Source organism: Neofelis nebulosa, chromosome 3 (assembly GCF_028018385.1).
Source record: "Neofelis nebulosa isolate mNeoNeb1 chromosome 3, mNeoNeb1.pri, whole genome shotgun sequence".
In the NCBI taxonomy this organism is placed as follows: domain Eukaryota; kingdom Metazoa; phylum Chordata; class Mammalia; order Carnivora; family Felidae; genus Neofelis; species Neofelis nebulosa.
Genome location: NC_080784.1, coordinates 58,330,255 through 58,353,388, shown reverse-complemented (window position 1 = coordinate 58,353,388; position 23,134 = coordinate 58,330,255).

Below are 23,134 nucleotides of genomic sequence, written 5' to 3'. Positions count from 1 at the left end.
TTTTTTGAAGTTTAGTGTATTGTAATTATTGAAAATCATGCTGGAAATACAAAGGTGTTAAAAGTCATTTCTCAAAATCAATGGAGAAACTGAAAAAGTAAACCAGACTTCATAGTGTTAATCATTAATTTTGAATTTCCACAGTCAGGCTTTGAATTACTTAAAATTTCGGAGAGAATCTTTGTTGTAGTATTATAATGGAGCTGTTTTAATTAAATAAATGTATATTCTTTACAAGAATGAAATTTTGGTAGATTAGTTGCAAAAATGACCCTCATTCTTCTCCAAATATCCATGGACTTCGCACTGTGATTCAGTAGCTTCTTCTATCCAAAGGTAGAGTCTGACTTTATGACTTACTTGGGACAATGCATCATGGCAAAAGTATTGTTTTGCCTGTGTGCGGCTAGGTCTCAAGAGATTTGGCATATTTCTACTCTCTCAGACACCTTCCACATTATTAGACCAAACTAATTAGAGGGTAAGAGAACATATGTAGTTGAGGTGAATTGTCCCTGCCTGCAGAAGACCTCTAAGACCGTCAAATGACTGGCTGAGTAAGCAGAGTCAGCAGAAGCTGAGGCCCAGACAGGATAAGGGTAATAACCTAACCACCTCAGGGATCAATCATTGTTAATCTATTGAATATTGAGAGTGCTTGTAACATGGCAGTACCTAACTAATATATGAATGAAGATGAAAAAGTTTTCAAATTTGTAGCATCTAACTTTAGTGAAATACTCAAAAGATTTTTGAGGACAACCTTTTGTAGATATTGATTTGCATAAATGTTTTTTAATAAATGAGAAAGAAAGAAAGTGTGTTAAAAAACAGTGGGCTGAAATATTTGCACATTTCAGTTATTAAAAACAAAACAAAACAGAATTGAGACTTTCTTCCTTTACCTGAATATCCTGAGTTCACCTTGTAGGTTAGCATCTTAAGTGAGAGCATTCTTCATGTAAAATACTGAGACAGGGCCATCTGGGTGGCTCAGTGGGTTGAGTGTCTGACTCTTGATTTTGGTTCAGGTCATGATCCCAGGGTCGTGGGATTGAGCCCTGCATCAGGCCTCACACTGAATGTGGAGCCTGCTTAAGATTATCTCTCCCTCTGCCCTACTCGCACGCGCTCTTGCTCTCTCTCTCTCTCTCTCTCTCTCTCTCTCTCTATATATATATATATATATATATATATATATATATATATTTGGCCAATGTATATCATATATATATATATATATGTTTTATATAATATATATATGTTTTATATATAAAATATATATATATGTTTTATATATAAAATAAAATACTGAGGTCTACAAAGAAGAGTCCAGTTGAAAAGCCATTAATCTCATTAAGTGCCCTAAAAATAGAATTTTGAAAACTATATATACATTTTATGAAAATTAAATGTAAAAAAGACAAAGAAAATACAGTATTTAGAAAAATAGTTTTAGAGATTAATATAGTTAAGGAATTAGTGAAGTATGTGTATATCTGAATCAAAAAAAATAATTCTGCTTCTACTATTAAATGCTCAATGGTCATTATAAAAAAGGTTGCTTTTGTTTGTTTGTTTGATTTTAAGACTTAATTTTTGAAGAACAATTTTAAGTTGGTGGAAAACTGAGAAAGAGGTACAGAGATTTCTCATATGCCACCTCCCTAGCCTCTCCCATCATCAGTTGCCCTGCCGGCATAGTATATTTGTTACAATTGATGAGCCTATAATCACTCACCAAAGTCCATAGGTTACATGACAGTTCACGCTTGGTGGTGCATTTTCCAGGTTGGCATGTATCCCTCATTATAGTACCATACAGAGTGTTTTCACTGCCCTAACAATCCTCTCTTCTGTGCTTATTCATCCCTTCCCCAGTCCCAACCCCTGGAAACCAGTGATGTTCTTATTGTCTCCATAGTTTAGCCCGTTCTAGAATGTCATATCATGTAGTTGGAATCATACAGTATAAAACATTTTCAGATTGGTTTCTTTCACTTAGTAATATACCTTTGTGGTTTTCCATGTCCTTTCATGGCTTGATAGCTCATTTCTTTTTAGCGCTGAATAGTATTACATTGTGTGTTGTACCAGTTTGTTTATCCATTCACCTATTGAAGGATATCTTGGTTGCTTACAAGTTTTTGGCAATTATGAATAAAACCGCTATAAACAGCTGCGTACAGATTTTTGTGTAGGCATGTTTTCAATTCCTGTGGGTAAATAACATGAGCGCTTTATTAAGATACTGCAAAACTGTCTTTCAAAGGGGCTGAATGATTTTGCATTCTCACCAGCACTGAATTAGAGTTCCTGTAGGTCTACATTGTTACCAACATTTGATGTTGCCAGTGTTTCAGATTTTGGCCATCTAATGAGTGTGTAATGATATTTCATTGTTGTTAATTTCATTTCCCTAATGACATACAATGTGGAGTATCATTTCATATGCTTATTTGCCATCTGTATATCCTCTTTGGTGAGGTGTCTGTTAAAGTCACTGACCTATTTTTTTAATTGGGTTGTTTTCTTACTGTTAAGTTTTAAGAGGTTTTTTTGCATATTTTGGATAACAGTCTTTTATAAGATATATCTTTGCAGATATTTTCTCCCGGTCTGTGGCTGGTCTTCTCATTCTTTTGACATTGTCCTTTGTGACACTGTAATTTGCAGAGCAGAAGTTTTCAACAAAACATACGGGAAAACCTACATGATCATGGGTATGGTGATGGTTATGTTATCTGAGGGATTTCATAATTTTGCATTTTACATTTGGGTCTATGATCCATTGTGAAATAAGTCTGTTTTTTATACTTCTTGCGTAATGTATTTGGATATATAATTTTAATATTTATATCTTTATAATTTTTATATTTCATAGATAATTTTACTTTGTAAATAGCTATTCAACCTATTTTATAAGTCCAATAAATAAAACTGTTACTTCAATCAATAACAAATATTTGTTAGTTATATAATTTTAAGTGTTTTTAAAAGTCCCCTTCACTTTCAGAATTATTCCACTTTAAAATTATATGCTTATGCTAATTCTACTAGCTTACCTAATACAGTACTGTTACTTACATTAATATGTTTTCTCTTTATTGCCTAACATTGTTTCATGCTTTTTATCTTGGTTCAGTAATGTCTTTAAGTTTGTCATAATCCATAAAGGAGCAGGTAGCTGAAAATATAATGTGAAGTCTGTATGAGGTAGTAAGGCACAGGAAGGATGGCATAGGCAAGAGGAAAAAAATCCCAAGATATGGTCTTAAGGAGAGAAAGTTTAAATTTAAAATAAGATATATGAGCCAACACTGTAAACAAACTGAATATATAAGTGAATATAGGATATAAAATGGAACGTATAAGTTAATTAAATTCTAAATTTAATGGTCCCCAATTTTGTTAACCAGTAATAATGATTTTTTATGCTTTTCAAATAATTTTTGGTTAATTATAGCAATTATAGTGAAGAAGGAAGCATTTTATGGCATGGAGATAAAGTAAGGAATGGCTGCACATTCTAAAACCTCTGGGAACCAGAGAATCAGGGAATCATGTTCTGGGCACACTTGTCAGAATGTTCCATTCTCTCCAGCTTTCACAGTTCTACACATTTAAGCAATAAGCAACTTTCCATGAAGCCTATAGTCCATGTTTATCTTCTCTTTATACCTTCTAAGTAGAGTATGGTGACCCAAGAAACAAATGAGCAAAGTTATAAAGAGAAATACTCTTTCCTTTCACATGTACTGCACACTCACATCATACATGTAAAAATTGCATGTAAAATCTCTAAGAATCTTTCTTCCTCCACAGTACTGATTGCAATAATTTGAAGCTCTTGTCTGTATCTATTTGTGTCTCCATCATGTCCATCCAGATGTCCATCCATCCACTTATCTATCCATCCATCCACCTTTCTGTCACTCTTGCCTACATGTTAGATACAGAATGTGTAGCATATGTGAAAAGAAAGAGTATTTTGCTCATTGCTCAAACATGAGTGTTGCTTACTGGATATTATCTTACTCCAGAAAAGATTTTATTTTATTTCTTAGAAATACTATGATAAAGACACAGCCAGGGCATTTAGGGGGCTCATTCAGTGAAGTCTCTGACTCTTGATTTTGGCTCAGGTCATGATCTCATGGTTCATGAGATCCAGCCCCACATCAGATTCTGTGCTGACAGCACAGAGCCTGCTAGGGATTCTGTCTCCCTCTCTTTCTGCCCTTCCCCCACTCATGCACAAACATGCTCTCTTTCTGTCTCTGTCTCTCTCTCTCTCAAAATAAATAAATAAGCATAAAAAAAAGGTAAATCCAAATTCACTTATTTTAAATGGAGACTGTGATCATTCAAAGCCAGCTTCAGTTCATGTGAAGTCTGATTTACTTCAGGTTTAAACTTACCCATTTGGTTTAGTCTTTTGTGATCTAATCGTGAAGCCTGTATGCTTTGCCAGGACCTCTCCTCTTTGGCAAGTTGTGAATGTCACCTTTTGTCTTGCCAGTTCTGTGAAGTTGGCAAAAGACTTGTACAGTCTCCAAACATCTTAGCCAAACTTTTGGGAACAGCTCTCTGGGCTTTTTAATTTTTTTTCCTATTTTTCTTTTACACTTCTATGACATTGGTCCTACGATTTCTCAGTGCCTTGTTCAGTAATCTTTTTTTTAAATTACATTTTGTCCAGTTTAGAATTATTATCATTGTGAGGTTGACAAGAACTATCTAGTCTTCCATTGCTGAAATTACAATTGAAAACATTTTTACTTCCTGATTCTTAATCATATTTTTTGATGCCCTACAGTGGTGTTGTCTTTTCCCTCAACCAGAAATACCTTTCATTGTCAAATTATTATACATTCAGCAAGGACTAGTTCAAATGTCACTTTCAGGGCATTTCTCTTGATCTCTAGTTCATGTTACTACCAATCTATTTTTTTTTAATGTTTATTTATTTTTGAGAGGCAGAGAGAGAGCATGAGCAGAGGAGGGGCAGAGAGAGAGAGAGAGAGATACAGAATCCGAAGCAGGCTCCAGGCTCCCAGCTGTAAGCACAGAGCCCGACACAGGGCTCAAACCCACGAACTGTGAGATCATGACCTGAGTTTCAGTCAGATGCTCAATGAACTGAGCTACCCAGGCACCGCACTATCAATTTTTTTTTTAATCTGTCAGTAATTTACTTCTAATTCTCTTGACAGAAAATCACACTATATCTTATTTTCCTTTAAATGCTTGATTGCATTATTGTTTTTGACTCCTGTAATGAAAGTAATTAAGTTGCAAAGCTCGTACTTTCTACATTTTGATATTTAGAACAGTGTATCCTAATGCCAGATATTCACTTTGATTATATTTAAAGTGGCATAATAATGCTAATAAATACACACATTCTGTGTCCTCTGCAGTGTTAGTTGTATTATGTTTTTATCAAGTAAACAATTATTACAGGAACTTTTAAGAGTATAAACCACTTCCAAAAGAACATTATTTTAAATAAGCTTACTTTAAAACTTTCTCCTACTTATAACAAGATAACTCTAACTAGATAATTGTGGAATACTCATCCTAATCTGTTTTTAGTCAACTCTTAATGAATATGCATTAATACATGAGTACTAACTTCCACTAAACAACCTTGTAAACAGATGTTTATACTTATAAATTATCTATTAATATGGAGCTTGGTGATGGACCAGGGCAAAAAATAAGTCATAAAATAAAGACCCAGATTTATGGTTGCAACCACCCAATCCAGTCATAGGTTGGGACTGTTTCCTTTGTTAACTCATACCCTAACTTGAAGTACCCAGAGTAGTCTTTTATATAATTCAGGCAAATTCCTTGATTTTGAGTTAAAACTTGGAATTTCTTAAATGTGATTATAGAACAAAAAGGGTCTCATGGACACTTTCCATATTCTCCATGGCATATATTTCAGTATCTGGTAAGGAAAATTTTATTTTTTTAACTCATTCAAACATGAAATAACCACTGGCTTTGTATTTGCCAAGTATTTTTTTTTTCGGGAAAAAGACACATGAATGTTAAAGCATTTATCCACTCTAGATAAGGTTTATAAGCAATAGAATATTTTAGCATTCCCCAAATATCTGAAAAGTTCAAATGAAATTTTAAGCCTAGAATTTCAGTTTAATCCAGTATCTAAAATATCATACACACTAAGGCAATGCTAAGTATTATTTTAAGATTTTGGGGCCTACTATATTGTTCTGCAGGGTAACTCTAGAATTTCCAAGTGTTCCAGTCCACTGTGAAAGATATATAGGACAAATGTCAACTCTCTGTAGTGATTTTCCAAACTGTGGACGTGTTAGGAGTTTCTAAGGTCACTAGTAATTAGAAGAAATGATTTGCAGTCCAGATTCAGACTTTTTCTGTTTGCCACTGCCAGTGATCTTAATTACAAAGATATGGATTTGAGTTATCTTTATTAGTTCCAGTCTTATTGAACTGATTTATCAGTTAAGATTGTTACAGAAAAACAACAAACAAAAAAGTCAAAAATATTGGGCAATGTAAAACACAGAATGCCAAAAATGACAAATTCTTGGCATTACTTTTCATTCCTTATTTAAAATAGTTTTATTTAATTCACATTTTAATTTCTAACTATATCCTAAGTGAATTACGTGTTATTTCATTCCTACTCATTTGAAAGTAATGGGTAAGTCTATAGAATAATAGATCTTTGAAAATACTTTGAAAATGTTTGGGAAAAAGGCAGTCATGAATGGAAGAATATCCTTGTGAACCAATGGAACTCTCTGACTGAAAAAGAGGGAAAAGAAAACAAATCTGCCTGATTTTCTTACTTTTTTCGTTCTTCTCATAGATCGTATAAAATATACTTGTAGTGATTAATATTTGTTCATTTCATTCTATGCTCACTCTACATAAGCAACTAAATATTAGAGAAGTGAAAAGTTAGAGTGGTGATATATGAAATATATATTTTATAGGTGATTACACTTATTGTAATCAATAGAGTTAAAAATTTGGACAAAAGCAACGTTAACTGAGCTTAAGATGTTCACATTAAACATTTATTTAAATTATCATGGCTCTACAAGTTCCTCTTTCCCACTACGGTCGTTCCTGCCCCTTTTATGTTTTTTTAACAGCTTTATTGAGATATAGTTCATGCACTATACAGTTCACCCACTTAAAGTGTGCAATTCAGCAATTTTTAGTATATTCACAGACATTTTCATGTTTTTGTCTCTTCTTTCTTCTGCCCTTTTAATAGCCTTCCTCTGACCTACTTCTCAACTAAAAAGTAGTTTTATTAGAAAGCTAATGATATGAAATGACGTGGTAATGCTATTGGTAAAATGCCACAAAGAACCAGCCCTCACTGAGCTGTATTGTAGTACACTGGGTGGCTGTTATCACTTCGCTTTATTAAAACCCATATAGGTTAAGGAATAGGAGTAATAAAAAGATGTCTTGAGGATAATAAGAAAATATCACCGGACACATTTGCCTCCAGTCGTGTTGGCATCCAAATTAAAAGTACTACAGGGAAGTCTGGAGTCCCTTTATGTTGTCAGTAGTGGTAATTCTTGTGAAACTGAAATTCATAAATGCCTGTCCTGAATTTACCTACCATAGTAATTTATGAATCAGATAGTGCTAACATTATAGCAGCTCAAGCTTTTACGTATTCCTGACTACCACATGGAAGTGTATATAATATGGGAGGGCAAATATTAGGTTTCCTGTTAATGAAACCACATGCCCTAGGTCCATGAAACAAATCAAAATAAATCTGTTTCATGTGAACTCACAATCTATATAGGTTGTTGATAATTCCTCACACATTTGATAAGTGATACTGGACTTGCATATTAGAAATTATAGATACTAAAAGCCTTTTGAGAATTTTGTAACCCAAGTATTTATTCTATTCTTATTTTGCATTGTCTTCAAAACTAACTTGCAAATGTTAAATTAATGTAATCTAACTTCTATTACACATCAGTTACACATTTATAATGAAGCAACCCAAGGGAAAATATATTTCTATGATTGGAAGCTACATGCCTCATATTTTTACATGTAATCATCTAGAACTGAATTGTAATTATAGAATTACCACACTTTCAATAGGATGTTTTGTTTGTTCACTAGAATAATGGAGAGTTGTTAGGAAAGTAAAATTAACATACGTATTAATGATACATTCTATTCTTCTCTGTCATAGAGGGTTTCTCCAATAGTAGAAAGTACAATTTAAGCATTTTGCATAAAGTTAATTTGTAAGATAAGTTTTGTATAGCATGGAAAAACAAAGGTATGTAAGCATCATTATTATCTAAATGACCCATCTAAAAGAGAAAAATACCCATTATATTTTAAAAATGTTTGGAAGTAATTCTGTAAAGAAAAATAAATCAACGAAAATCACTATTTCAATACCTTTTTACAACATATAATATGCCTACTAAACTGGGGAAGAGTTTTCATAGATTGTTTCTACTGACTCTGCATTCTTGAATTAAACAGTAGACCTAACTTAAGATATCGGAACATACCAGTATTCAGTCTGAATCTTCATGTCTCTTCTGTTTTTTGAGATTTGGCTCTGGAATCTGGGATAGTGGGACAGATTAAACCTCATTTTGTTGTAAACAATAAAGAAGTCCCATGTATATTAGCTTTGCTCTGACCTACATTTCTTTTAACTAGATATTAAAAAATGTTCCTAGTAGTTGCTTAGAAAAAATACCCTTATGCTTCAGTGCTGTTCAGAAGTTATATAGAAGGAATAAAAAGGAAATAGACATTCGGATACAAACACCTCTTTCTGTCTCTCTCTGTCTCTCTCTTTCACACACACACACACACACACACACAGTCCACTATTCCTTCTATATAGTTCCTTTCTTTTCTAGATTGAAATCCTTGATATCAGAACATGTTGACATGTTGCTGTTATTATATTTTCATTATATTATTACACTGTATTGAGTAAGCCTCTCACTGTGAATGAACAGATAAGCATTGCATAACCAATGTTCTGTTCTTTAGATGCTTATATCATAGAAAACAGAAAACTTTTTCTGGGAAATTATTTTAAGGCAATTTCTCTTAGTAATAAAATAAGCTGTTGTTAAGCAGATATGGATTAGGTGAAAAAAGACATAAACTAATTCTCTCTCTAGGTATGTCATCCCTTCCATATCTATGAGGGTTTTATAAGCAAAAAGGAAGAAAAATAAGGGAAATAAAATTTATTATGATCTACAGCCATAATAATAGACCCTAGTGAAAAACAAAAGTGAGTTAGAATGGACCCAGTGGATGATTTCATTGTCTAACCTAAATCAATTGTAACAATGTAAAAACAAGTCTTATGGCAGCCCTATCTCATCTTCCTGTCCTATCAGATAATCTAAAAGACATCTTATATACAGGCATACCTTGGAGATATTATGATTCCTTCACTAGTTCAGTAGCCAGAAGTATCCTTAACCTGATCAATCCAGAGCACTGTTCTTCCTTGGCAAAGATACCCAACACTGGGTCAACTAATTCCTCCTCTGATTAAATGCACTGACACTAGTTTCTTAGCTTGCATACAAGAATCCTAACTGATCTAAATCCCTGAGAAGCTCTACGTCTGAGCTTTGCTCATACTGAGTCCCTCATGTGGCTTATCATCCTCTATACCTGTGAGTTCCTTGATGTTAAGTCAGGACATTTTTCTTACGGTTGTAACTCTCAGAGTACCTGGGTACAGTATCACAACCTGAAAAACTTAATAGCCAAAACTTCAGCATTTCTCCACTACCAAAATTGGTTGAGTTCTGATAGGCAGTTTGGAAACTTGTTCAATAAACATTGTCATCTCCTATCCATAACTTTGACAATGAAAAGTTATAGTTAGTAAATGATCCTTATTTACCATCCCTCTCCTCAAATGTTTAATGACATTTTATAGTTAGGGTCATCCTCAGTCTTACTGGCCTGGTCAATTTATAGATTATTCTGTGGGATGGTCACCAAACACCCCCCGCCCACCCCCCCCCCCCCCCGTTTTATGCTTCAGATATTCAAGGTAATGAAATTCATGTTAAAAATGGGGCTGGTGGTTGAACTTAGCAAAACAGACTTCCATAACAGTTAAAAGTGTCTCATTTTTTAAAAAATAAAATGAGGAAGAAAACTCCTTGAGAAAAATGTTTTAATTAATATTAGCATTAAGGAGGATTAATTTGCAAAAAATAAGAGCATTACATACAAGTAGCACTACATCTCATTTATGCTGCATATTTTTACACACACACACCCGAGGGCCACACACACATATCCCTGGAGTTCCCTAAGAAAGAGGATGTTAACATTTTAATGCACATTTTCAAAGACCAGACTACCTCAGGATAAAAGAAGAAAATATGTTTCACTAGAAAGTAACACATTTGCTAGCAGCCTGCTCTCACTGCTTGGCATAACCTGAAGATACCATTGCTACATATTGCAGACATGTACCACTAAAGCGTGCTGCTGCTGAAGATGTTTCTTCTAAACATATTGAATCGCCCCAAGCTAGCATGTTGTTTAATGGCATTTTGAGTCCATATGTTAAAAAGTAGGGAATTATTTAAAAGAGTGCAAAGCTATAATTATCTCTTCTGATACCAGCCAGTGCATTGCAAATCATCTTCTCAAGGATACAAAGTCTCTCTATATGGTAAAACTCAAACCCTAGCTTCTCGTTTTATTTGGATAAAAATGAACCTGAAATAATTCAGTATGATGATTCAGTAGAGTGTCCCCTTGATTACTTATGGCATCATAATCTTGAAGGCTTATTAAATTGAAGATTCCTAGGCCCATCCCAGACCTAGAGAACCAAAATCTCTTGAGTATTGAATACAAGTTAATAGATGGGATTCCAAAATTCTTTATATTTAAGCATACTGAGTGGCTCTTAAGACCCAGTAAATTTGAGAACCATTATTTTCAGGACAAAGGGCAGATGGTCACCTATAGAAAAGAGTTTAGTTACACTGTTGCTTAACAGAAATACCTATGTACAGGCCTAACCTAAAGTAAAATAAAATCTTTTCTATTATTAAAGGGATTGTGATTTTGTTATGAAAGGAAATAGTAGTCAGGCCTTTCCTCTCCTGTTCAGATATTGTATTTACTACTGAATAAAGGGAAGCACAGAGGGCTATAGCAGTTCTATTTGGAAGATATGGGTCCAATCCAATTTTGTAAGGTTCAAACTTAATTGGCTCCTCTTGGTTATTTGGTTATACCCTGGCTTCTAGTTTGAAAGGAACAGAGAACTGCACGTTGTTGGAATTTATATATAGATATATAAAACCATACAGGTAAGAAGAAACATAGGAAACTTTTATTAGCCATTCAGCCACACCTCATGAAATTAGAACAATTGTCCTCATCTTTCTAGATAAAACATTTCATTTGTACCAGCCACTCTTGTAACCAAGCAACAGCTTTTGGGTTTCAATTTTCATTAGTTTACCCACTATTATGAAGCTACTACTAACCCACAGTTGGAGACACCTGTTAAATCTAGAGATTTAAGTATACTCTTTCATTTTCATTTTCACTCTCTAAGTCTGTTTTATCTGTTTCTGTTGCTACCCCACATTTTATAGTCACCTCATTAATTCCTGAATCATTTATACTTGAACCATTTATACCTGAATCTTACTGAAATAGGTCTGATAGATCAATTTGTTTTAGTCAATATAAAAATCAGTGAATGGAAAGATATCTCTGCCAGACCACTCCAGGGCTTAGGCCTTCCTTATGTTCTGTTTCCTTTGCCTAAAAGTCTGAGGTAGCTAGAGATGGTAATAACGTCAGCAGAGAACTTATTACCAGAAAATATTAAAGAAGGTTACTTTGACTGCTTTCTTTGTTGGGGTGAACTGGGGGAAGGTTATGCACTTAGAATGTAATTGGTTTATGTTTACCTATGAAAGGAAACAGGGAAAGAATGAGAAAGATTGAGAGAGTGAAGGGTGAGGGAGGAAAGGAGTTGGGTATTTCTTCATTGTTATAGATGATGCTTCCCACCTAGGCAGCTTATTCTATAGAAAATAATCCTTTACAACAGTGTTGACATATAGTGATATGTTAGTAGCAGCAGATGTATTAATAATATTATTTAGCCTTCTGTGTTGGATACTTTTGGTTGTAAATGGCAAGTTTTTTCAGCATTCCCTGTGGTTTAGATGAGTGACTCGGGATGCTATCATATCAGGCTCTTTGGAAACCTTACTTGGCAACTATGTAGCCAATTGCCAGTTTTCTCCATTAAATAGGAAGCTTCTGTCAAATGGCAACTAAAGTCACAATAAGAAATGTTTGCATAGTTACCATATATTTTCTGAGCCTATAATTTCCTACTTGGTCTCTGGCTGTGTTTTACAATTTAGGAATATTTCTAAATAAAAGCTACAAAAAAAAAAAAAGAATGATTTTCACAAAAGCCTGCATATAAATGCCTTATGTATTAAATTCTGTAAAACTGAGCTGTGATTCCAGAACACAGTGTTCAATTCTTCTGAACACTATGTGAGAGAGAAGACTATTATTAGCTTGGTTACATGATGGCCCATAGCTGAGCATTATTATTTTACTTTCCCTTATTCCCAGTGATACTTTACCTGTTTATAAATGTCCTACCCTGGAAAGAATGAGTTTGGGGTTATTATCAGCTTGATAATAAATAAAGTGTACCTTTTGCATGTAGAGGTTTTTGAGGGAGATACTCTGCTCTCCCATATAGAAAAGGATATAACTTTTTATATACTTATTGAGAACGCTTGCTTTCTTGTCATTTCAGTTTAAGGACAAGGGCTAAATTTTTTTCATTATGATATATTTAATGTCAGTCAAAGTGTCTACCACAAGAAGGGGTCACAGAATAGTTATTAGAATTGATGAGTGAATGAATGAATGAATGAATGAATGAATAGGAGGGGAGTTTTTTTTGTTTTTTTTTTCTGTGTCACAGAGTAGCTTACCACATGACTTCTGAAAGTTGAATGTTCATATGAATCACCTGGGTATCTGGATAGAATGCATTATTGCATTGGTAGCCCTGAGGTAGGGCCTGCCATTTCTAATTTATAACCTAAGTGATGCCAATAATTATGGTACAAGGCACCTATTTTGGGAAGCAAAGATGAAAATATTGTTGCAAACAAGCAACATATTCCCTATTTCTTGATTTTTTTTAATATGATGAACTATTTATAACATTTAAAATGCATGCCAAGGTCACTACATGACAACATTTCTAATTTTTATATTTGCTAATTAATAGTATAATGTAGTTAGCTGCTTTCCAATTAAGCCATACTTCCAAATGCATTAGCATTTTATTTTTCAAAGCAGCAAAATAGTACATACATGCATACATCATAATCTTTGCTAATCTTCATAGAATATACTTAATACTTTAAATCCTCTTAAGCAGTTGCCCTCAAAGCATAGTATGTGGAACAGTGAGGATTCTGAGACCTGACGTCAAAGTTATTTTCATGGTAACTGAGACGATTTTGCCATAGAAATGTCTTTTAAACAACTCAGATGTCATTTGCTTCTTCCATTGCACTGACATTTGTACAATGGTGCAAAAGCAATAGCTCAACAGCTCCTTAGCATGAATCTACATAATGGCATCAACTGTGTAAGTCATTGTATTCTTGACCACCATGTGCTCACAGTAAAAATGATGCTAGTTTCATTGAAAAAAATGTCCATGATGAAGTAGCTCAAATTATATTTTAATGTATCTTGACCTCAAGTACATGTCTTTTTGGTACTCTGATGAAAGAGGAAGTATCCATATAGCACTTTTTCTGCTTCATAAAACATGTTTGTCTCAAGGAAGAGCACTTGTGCAGTTGTTTGGTTTGTTTGCAAAACCAGTTGCTATTTTTGTAGAACACAATCTAAGTTAAATGAATGACAAACTGATTTTTCTGATTTAGCTATATGGCAGACATTTTTCTGGAATTGAATGAAGCGAGTCATGTCAAGGCAATAACTGACAATATTTGTTGCCAATGGTAGAATTTTAACTTTTAAAGATAGTCAGATTTTGGAAAAATTGAATTTGCCACTGTGAGTTTGACAGCTTACTTGTACCTAACACTTTTCTGAGGGGAAAAGTGGTGGTATTTAAAAATATTGTATAATGAAATCTGTCAACATTTGGAAGATATGACTAATACACCAAGCCAATATTTTCCAAATGACCAATGCATGATATTAGAAAATTATACGTGGTAAAAGAGCTTTCCACAAGCAAGAAGGACCAATGGATTTTAGTGTAACATAATACAAAAAGTTTGTTGATAGGGTTTTAGATTCCAAATTGCAAATAATATTTTTTAAAGGTACCATTTTTTAAGATATTTGGTATAGCATCAAAAATACATAATTTGAAGTTTCAGTATGTTTTTATATGATGCATTTTCATTTTGAGGACTATAATTTATAAAATAAAAGTATTAATTCATATACTGCTTCTCTGCTCCTTACTAAAATCTTATCTTTGAAGTATGTGTTGACTTAGTAAAATATTAGTCTTCTAGGCAATTTTGCATTTGTGTAGACTCACACAATTATATATATATTATATATATATATATAATATATATATATATATATATATATATATATAATATATATATATATAAAATCAGGAAAAGATGCATACATATCAGTGAAATACATATAACTGAAGCTATTTTATAATTCATATTCATATAATTATATATATAATTATAAAATGTCTAGTGGTTGGTTAACTGCTCACATAATTATACTTTATTTAATTTTCAGTCACTGTAAATTTATTTGCAAATGTGTGAGTGGGTGTTTATGTGTTTAGTTTTATGTTTATTACAATCACAAGCATATGGATGCCTTCTGTAAAAATTGTAAATATATATTGAGTATGTAGTGAAAATGAGCAGTTCATAAGAATTATTTTAAAACTAAGTCAATATTCCCACTAGTTAAGACTTTAATTTCTCATTAATCTAGCTATACTTTGTTTTAAATATCAAAACCATTCAAGTATTTGTTGTTGTTAAATTGATTCAAATGAAAATATGCATTGACTTTAAAAGAGTTCTCAAAAAATTATCTTCTTTTTTCCCCAGTATTCTCATGGACCAATTATTTTAGAATAAAAATAAAATGTTGGTATAAAATTTGTCAGTCATATGTCTGAAAAATAAATAAGTTTGAGTTAGTTAGCTTCTTTGGATGTGAATGAAGTGTAATGACATTGCGGTATAATTAATTTTTAAAGTTTTGAATATTATTATCATTTAAATAATATAGATGAGTTGGTAGAAAGCCTAAGGATTTAGATCCAGGATTGTTCAGGCAAATGGATTGCAGGTTTGTATAATCTGCCTTGTGATCACAAAAGTCTGTACGGGTCCACCATTACAAAACAGGAGTGAAATAAATAAATCATTTCTTTATTTGACTCTAGAACAGGGATCAGCAAACTTTTTCTATAAAATGTCAATTGGAAACTTGTTTGGCTTTGTGGGCCAGTCTGTGTTGCAACTACTACTCACCTTTGTTTCAGTGTGAAAACAGCCAAAGACAAGAAATAAATGAATATGTGAGACTGTGTTCCAATACAATTGTATTTATAGTCAGTAGGTTGATTTGGCCCAGGAGGTTGTAGTTTCCCAAACCAAACACTAGAAAGATGAAATAGCTTATCACTAGGTCCCTGACACAAACCGATATTTAAGAAGTACTTGGCTTAATGATAGTCATTGCTATTTTTAGTATTCTTGCTGTTTTAGAAGGTGAGTTGAATGCATACTGTGTGCCAGGCACTGCCCCGGTGCACAGTGTGACAGTAATGATCTCAATGTCAAGTCAAGGATATAAAAATATACTTCACTAAGAATAGCAAATGTGATGGGAGAGACATGCAGACATATATGCTGTCCCTCCATAGCGAGGGATCCCAGAAAAGAAAAATCATGAAGCCAATTAAGTCTATGGGGTACAACAAGCTGAAGTAAGGTAAATACATTTTGCTTGTTTTGAAATAGGATTTAAGAAGCATACAAGTGAGAGGGTACTTGTATGTGTTTATGTTACCCTTTTGAAGTGATAAATTTCATGAGTACTTGTCACTATGTTTTGAGTGTACCTGAGATTTAGGTTTTTTTTTTAAACTTTTTTTAATGTCTGTTTAGTTTTGAGAGAGGGACAGAGAGCATGAGCGAGGGAGGTACAGAGAGAGAGGGAGACACAGAATTCAAAGCAGGCTCCAGGCCTGAGCTGTCAGCACAGAGCCCGACGTGGGGCTCGAACCCGCAAACTGCAAGATCATGACCTGAGACGAAGTCAGACATTTAACCGAGCCACCCAGGTGCCCCTACTTTTCATTTTTTTATCAGTGTTGTTTTATATCACCTCTATGATGTCAGCTCATTGAGGGCAGGCACTTTATTTGGTTTACTGTTGTATCCTCACTCACTGTTGCAGAAGGTTTGGATTTCTGGTGATGGGTTCGGGGTCTCATAGTGCACCTCTTCTTTGCTAGAGTTCTCAGCCAAATGAAAAAGAAAAAATGAACAAGCAGATGGGGCTTCTGTGAGTCTCCGTGTCTTTGTTCATTGGTAACAATGGTCATCATAAATAACTTATTTCATAGGGTTGTTGTGAGGATTGAATGAGATAATACTTATGAAGCATTTACATAGGGGTGCCTGGGTGGCTCAGTAGGCTAAGCATCCGAGTGTTTATTTTAGCTCAGGTCATAATCTCACAGTTTGTGAGATCAAGCTTTGTGTCAGGCTCAGTGCTATCAGCATAGATTGTCTCTCTCCCCTTCTCTCTTTACCCCTCCCTCTCCCATGCTCTCTCTTTCAAAATGAATAAAAATTTTAAAAAAATTAAAAATATTTAAAGTAGTAGTGCCTATTCTATCCATTCAGTAGGAGTTACTCACTATTAACAAGCTACAATTATATTTGTAGGCAAATACTAATTAATGTGAAGTATTTCTCATGGTGTTTTTATTACTTTATATATATGATACAATCTAAAATTAAGAAAACAACAGCACATTTTGGCTCTTAATGTGTTAATGATAAATTTATTTCTATTGATGAGAATTATAAAGGAATCCTGAATCTTTTCCTTTTCAGTATTAAATACTGGCTTTTTTTTTTTCTCCTCAAATCATTTACTGTGATACTATAATAGCCTTAAAGTTCCACTTAAATAGTTTTTAATTACTTTTATCTTATTCAAAATAATACATACAATGAAAGATAAGACCTATAATAAATATAGTCTCATAGTCTTTTAATGGGAAATTCAATCTATTTAAAATTATATGGGGTGCCGGGGTGGCTCGGTCGGCTAAGCGTCCGACTTCGGCTCAGGTCATGATCTCATGGTCCGTGAGTTCAAGCCCCGCGTCGGGCTCTGTGCTGACCGCTCAGAGCCTGTAGCCTGTTTCAGATTCTGTGTCTCCCTCTGTCTCTGCCCCTCCCCTGTTCATGCTCTGTCTCTCTCTGTCTCAAAAATAAATAAACGTTAAAAAAAAATAAAAAATAAAATAAAAAAAATAAATTTATAAGGGAATGTTGGATTTATCCATATATTATATGCATTTGTTGTGTTACTGAAATAGATTTAAATTTTCTATTTAATCATAAGCTATGGAGAAAAAGAGGCCTTATATCATCTTCTACAAAACACTTTTCTCTGGATAGGTTCTTTTCTGCACCAAATGATTCACCTACCCTCTGCCCCCCACCCCCCACCCCTCCTACTGTGTCTTACCACAGATGGCCAGTGTGGACTACATTAACTGGATCTCTTATCCACAGGCAATTACTGACCAGCAGATCACAGGAAAAGGTAAGAGGGAGGTTTGCAGTACATATTCCTCTGCAAGGTGTCACTGGATTATTTCAACCCTTAATATGAAGTCATTGATATTGTTACCTGCCAATACATAGCTTTTTCTTTCTTCAAGTTCAAGTTAATGTTCCCTGCACTCTCCTCTTCAGCCTAGGGGGAGGTAACTGCTCTCCCCTTATATTCACCTCAGGATACTGCCCTATGTCATGTGGTTTTCTTAAACCCCACTCTGACCTTGTATGTAACCCTTTTGTCAAATTATCCCAATTTGAATGACACGTATTTTTTTCTTCTCAGGACACTGATAACACACTTTCTGTGCAAGTAAGTGAAAAAAAGGTTTTGAGAATCAAAAGTATTTGTCATTTACCCAGAAGCTTAGAGGCAGATAGGGGCCTAGAATTGAGGTCTTTCAGTTATAATTAACATGCTTAATTGCTTAAATTAGCAACTCTGGAAAAAAAATACAGCAATGCTTCTCAATATCTTACACTGTGCCTGTGTACACATTTACAAACACACACACATACATACGTGTACTACCTGTGGCCACTGCAAGGTAATGATTAAATGAGGCTCTCTAGCCACTGGTCACTGATTTAAATCCAGCCTTTACCACTTCTTAGTGTATAAGACTGAAAAAGTAAGCCTCAGATTTGGATTTGTAGGTGGTTAAAATAAGATTACTTACCTCACAGAGATGTTATGGAAATGAATTGAGATAAAGTTCTAAAACATTTAGCAGAACTGAACCCACATAGAAAGTATAAATCAATGCTTTCATCACATCATTTTTATTAGTGGTTATTAGTAAAGAATAGTAATATTATTTTGATAAAGTGAATTGAGGTAGCATCAAGAGGATTTGTTGTGTTCCCTTTTATTCCATTTTAATGGATTTGTTTATCCGAGCTCAGAGTCTTAAATTGTTCAGTCTTGGATTGCTAAAAGTAAGCCCTTTACTCTAGCAAGGGTTCTTTTTTTTTTTTTTTTTTTTTTTTTTTTTTTTTTTTTTTTTGGGACAGAGAGAGACAGAGCATGAACGGGGGAGGGGCAGAGAGAGAGGGAGACACAGAATCGGAAACAGGCTCCAGGCTCCGAGCCGTCAGCCCAGAGCCCGACGCGGGGCTCGAACTCACGGACCGCGAGATCGTGACCTGGCTAAAGTCGGCCGCTTAACCGACTGCGCCACCCAGGCGCCCCTCTAGCAAGGGTTCTTAAAACACCTGTCATTTTATGTACATTTTGAACGAAAGTATATTCTTGGGTTAGGTGAAGAAAAAACATAACTGCATACATATTAAACTAAAATGTCTTTATATTTGAAAACCTTAGTACCTTAGAGTCATTTTGTTTTTTTTGTTAAGAGCTGTATTTTGGAAATTGTGTAAATTTCCTGAATGTAGTCTAAATTTTAGACTATAAATGCAGTTGTTTCTTTTACACTTTCAAAGATTTATGCGGTTAATGAAAATGGCAGTTTTGTGTGCTAAAGTATTTAATGCAAATCTGTAAACTGGTCCTGTTATTCTTTCAAACAAACTCCACTTTGATGAAACCTATATTTTCACATATACATAGGTGAAAATTCAGAGGCAGGCATATTTCTACAAATTACTTTCTCTTAATTTTAAATTAAGAAACCTATAAAGATAATAATGAGCTGAAAAATTTCCAAAAAGATTTAAATATTCCTATACTTGATTAAACAATTCCTTTTTAAATATGTTCACATGAAAAATAATCATCTTCCTTAATGATAGCTATCGTAACAAGTATGAAGTGATATCTCTTTGTGGTTTTGATTTGCATTGCCCTGATTATAGGTGATGTTGATCATATTTTTATGTACCTTTTTGACAGTTGGATGCCTTCATTGGAAAAAAAAATATCTATTCAGTTCCTCTGCTCATTTTTCAATTGGATTGTTTATTTTTTGTTATTGAGTTGTACAAGTTCTTTATATATTTTGGATATTATTCCTTTATCCAGTATATGATTTGCAATATTGTTTCTCATTCTGTAGGTTCTCTTTTCATTTTGTTGATTATTTCTTTGGCTGTGAAGTTTGATGTAGCCCCAGTTGTTTATTTTTGCTTTTGGTGTCCTAGTCAAAAGTCATTGCTGAGACCAAGGCCACGGAGATTCTTCCTTTGTTTTCTGTTAGGAGATAACAAGTGTTGCCGAGGATGTAGAGAAAAGGAAACCCTTGTGCACTGTTGGTGGGAATATAAATTAACTCAGTTCCTATGGAAAATATTATGGAGGTTCCTCAATAAATTAAAAATAGAACTACCGGGGCGCCTGGGTGGCGCAGTCGGTTAAGCGTCCGACTTCAACCAGGTCACGATCTCGCGGTCCGGTCCGTGAGTTCGAGCCCCGCGTCAGGCTCTGGGCTGATGGCTCGGAGCCTGGAGCCTGTTTCCGATTCTGTGTCTCCCTCTCTCTCTGCCCCTCCCCCGTTCATGCTCTGTCTCTCTCTGTCCCAAAAATAAATAAAAAACGTTGAAAAAAAAAATTAAAAAAAAAAAAAAAAAATAGAACTACCATATGTTCCAGCAATCCCACTTCTGGGTATATACTTGAAGCAAATGATAACAGGATACTTAAAAGATATCCAAACTTCCGTCTTTATTGCATTATTATTCACAATAATCAAGATATAGAAACAACCTAAGTGTCTGTCAGTGAACGATAAAGATACGATCTATATCTACATCTATATATCTGTATCTGTATCTAAATCTCTATATCTATATCTATATCTATATCTATATCTATATCATGTATCTATATCCACACACAATGGAATATCGTTCAGCTGTGAGAAAAAAAGGAAATCCTGCCATTTGTAACAGTATGGATGGATCTTGAGGGCATTATGCTAAGTGAAATAAGTCAGACAGAGAAAGATAAACACTGTATCATATCACTTATAAGAGCAATATGAGAAAGTCAAACTCACAGCAACAGAATAGAATGGCATTTGCCAGGGGCTGAGTGGTGGAGGGAATTGGGGAGATATTGTTAAAGGATATAAATTTTCAACTAAAAGATGAGTAAGTTCTGGAGATCTAATATACAGCATAGTGATTAGTCAATGATACTGTATTATATACTTCAAGGTTGCTAAGAAACTAGATTTTAAATGTTCTCACCACATAAAAGAAACCGTAATTTATGTGGTGTGATACAGGTGTTAGCTAATGCTGCATTGGTAATCATAATGCAATATATAAATCAAATCAACAAATTATATACTTAAACTTATACAATGTCATATGTCAATTATAACTGAAAAAAATAATCAATTCCATTGATTAACTTGAGTGAAGAAAAATAAACAATAGAACAGAAGTGAAGTTAAAATAGAAATAACCTTTATCATATCAAGACCCTATGGTTATCCAAGCTCAGTTCTCCCTTTTAATAACATTCAGGTAGATATATAGCTAACTATATCATTTAAACCACATGGTACTCGCTGAAATTGAACTTATGGCACAAGAAACATTTCCTGATGTTTCCTTGTTCCCCTCTGGTATATATTGGCAATTTTCCTAATTAAAAATTAAGAAAGCAGCAGAAAATATCTGTTGTTCATTGAGAAACTCTTCAGAGTGAAGATGACAGTGACCAAAACGTTGAGTAAAATGTAGACATTCAAGTAGAAAACATAAAAGAGAACTCAAGCCCCGTCCTGTGTTTAAATTTTTCCTGTTTCTTCCAACAGTCACGGACTTACATCTTTGGTCACACTGAGGCCTATATACATTTGAGGAATTATGTCTTAATGCCTCTCATTGCAGCAGAAAGAGGGTATTATATTATCCCAATAAAATCAAGTGCTATTGTATTTGATCTGATTTTTCAGTATCCATTTTGTACTTTCTTTTTTGATTTTCACTTAAAGTGTTGTGAATTTAGGTCGCAATCACACAGGATGAGAATATTAACAGATTGTTGGAAGTTATTAATGAATGCTTACATATTCAAAACTGAATATGTAGATGTACCATAGTGTCCTTAATGCCAACTTGTATTGTTGCTACATTCTTGCCTTATTCTGTTCATTGAAGCAGCACACTTACTTAATTATACAAAGCAGCTGTTTTGCAAGGGCAGCAGCTGTTTTGCATAATGTTTATTTACATTACCATAATGTCATTTAAGAGGCCATTATGATTCCATTTTTAAGGCCAGTCTCATATTCTTTTGTAGATTTTGTAGGCAATGAACTTCTATGTTTGTCAGAGCCTGAAGTGACGGAGTAAACCAAATGTAATCATGATATAGTTCTATGATTTTATGTTTCATGAGCTATGAATAGAAGTGTATAATTTATTTTCCACTTACCTAGTACTAACTTAACTGAAAAAGTATGTGTTAGGATGATAAAGCATTTGAGCATTTTTGTTGGGATGCAAAGTTTATGTGTTTCTTTTTACTTCTCTTTGCTCTTCCCTTCTCTTTGTCTCCTGTTCGACCTGCCTTTTGTGTGGGTTGCAGATAACTTTCAGATTTGGATGAAATACTCAAGTGCTTGCCTGAGAGGTTACTGATGGGCCACTTGATTCTTCTGGAAGTGTGAGCAACTCAGTCCCTATAGGATGAACTTTAACAAATAAGAAGCAGGATCTGGGCAAAATAATCTCCCTTCTCTCTCTTTGACTACTTCTTGGTACAGCAGTTCCTTCCTTACTCTAATGAGGAAGATGTTGTTTTGAGAGTTGTATATTGGAGATCCCCGGGTAGCAAGAATCTCAGGGAAGCCTATGTCATAAACTAGGGAGTTAACTGAGTTTCAACAAACTGTGAGCAACAATCCTGCTGACAATCACATGAGTGAGTAAGCCTGGAAGGTGATCTTTCCTCATTTGAACCTGAGATGACAGCAGCTCAGTGGACCCCTTGTTTAAGTCCTATGAGAGGACTTGAATCAGAGAGCCTAACTAATGTATACTTTAGTTCTTGACCTACAGAAACTGTGGGATAATAAATGCTATTATTTTAACCTGCTAAGTGTTGGAGTATTCATTACACAGTGGTATTTACTTAAGGTTTAGTGTTCCATTTGCAGACTACATTCTGCAGCCTTCCATTTTCTAACAAAGCCTTTGTCTTAGGTGTCTTAGGTGACCTCTTCCCTTGGCCCTAAAACTCTGCCACATTATATGGGCCTAGC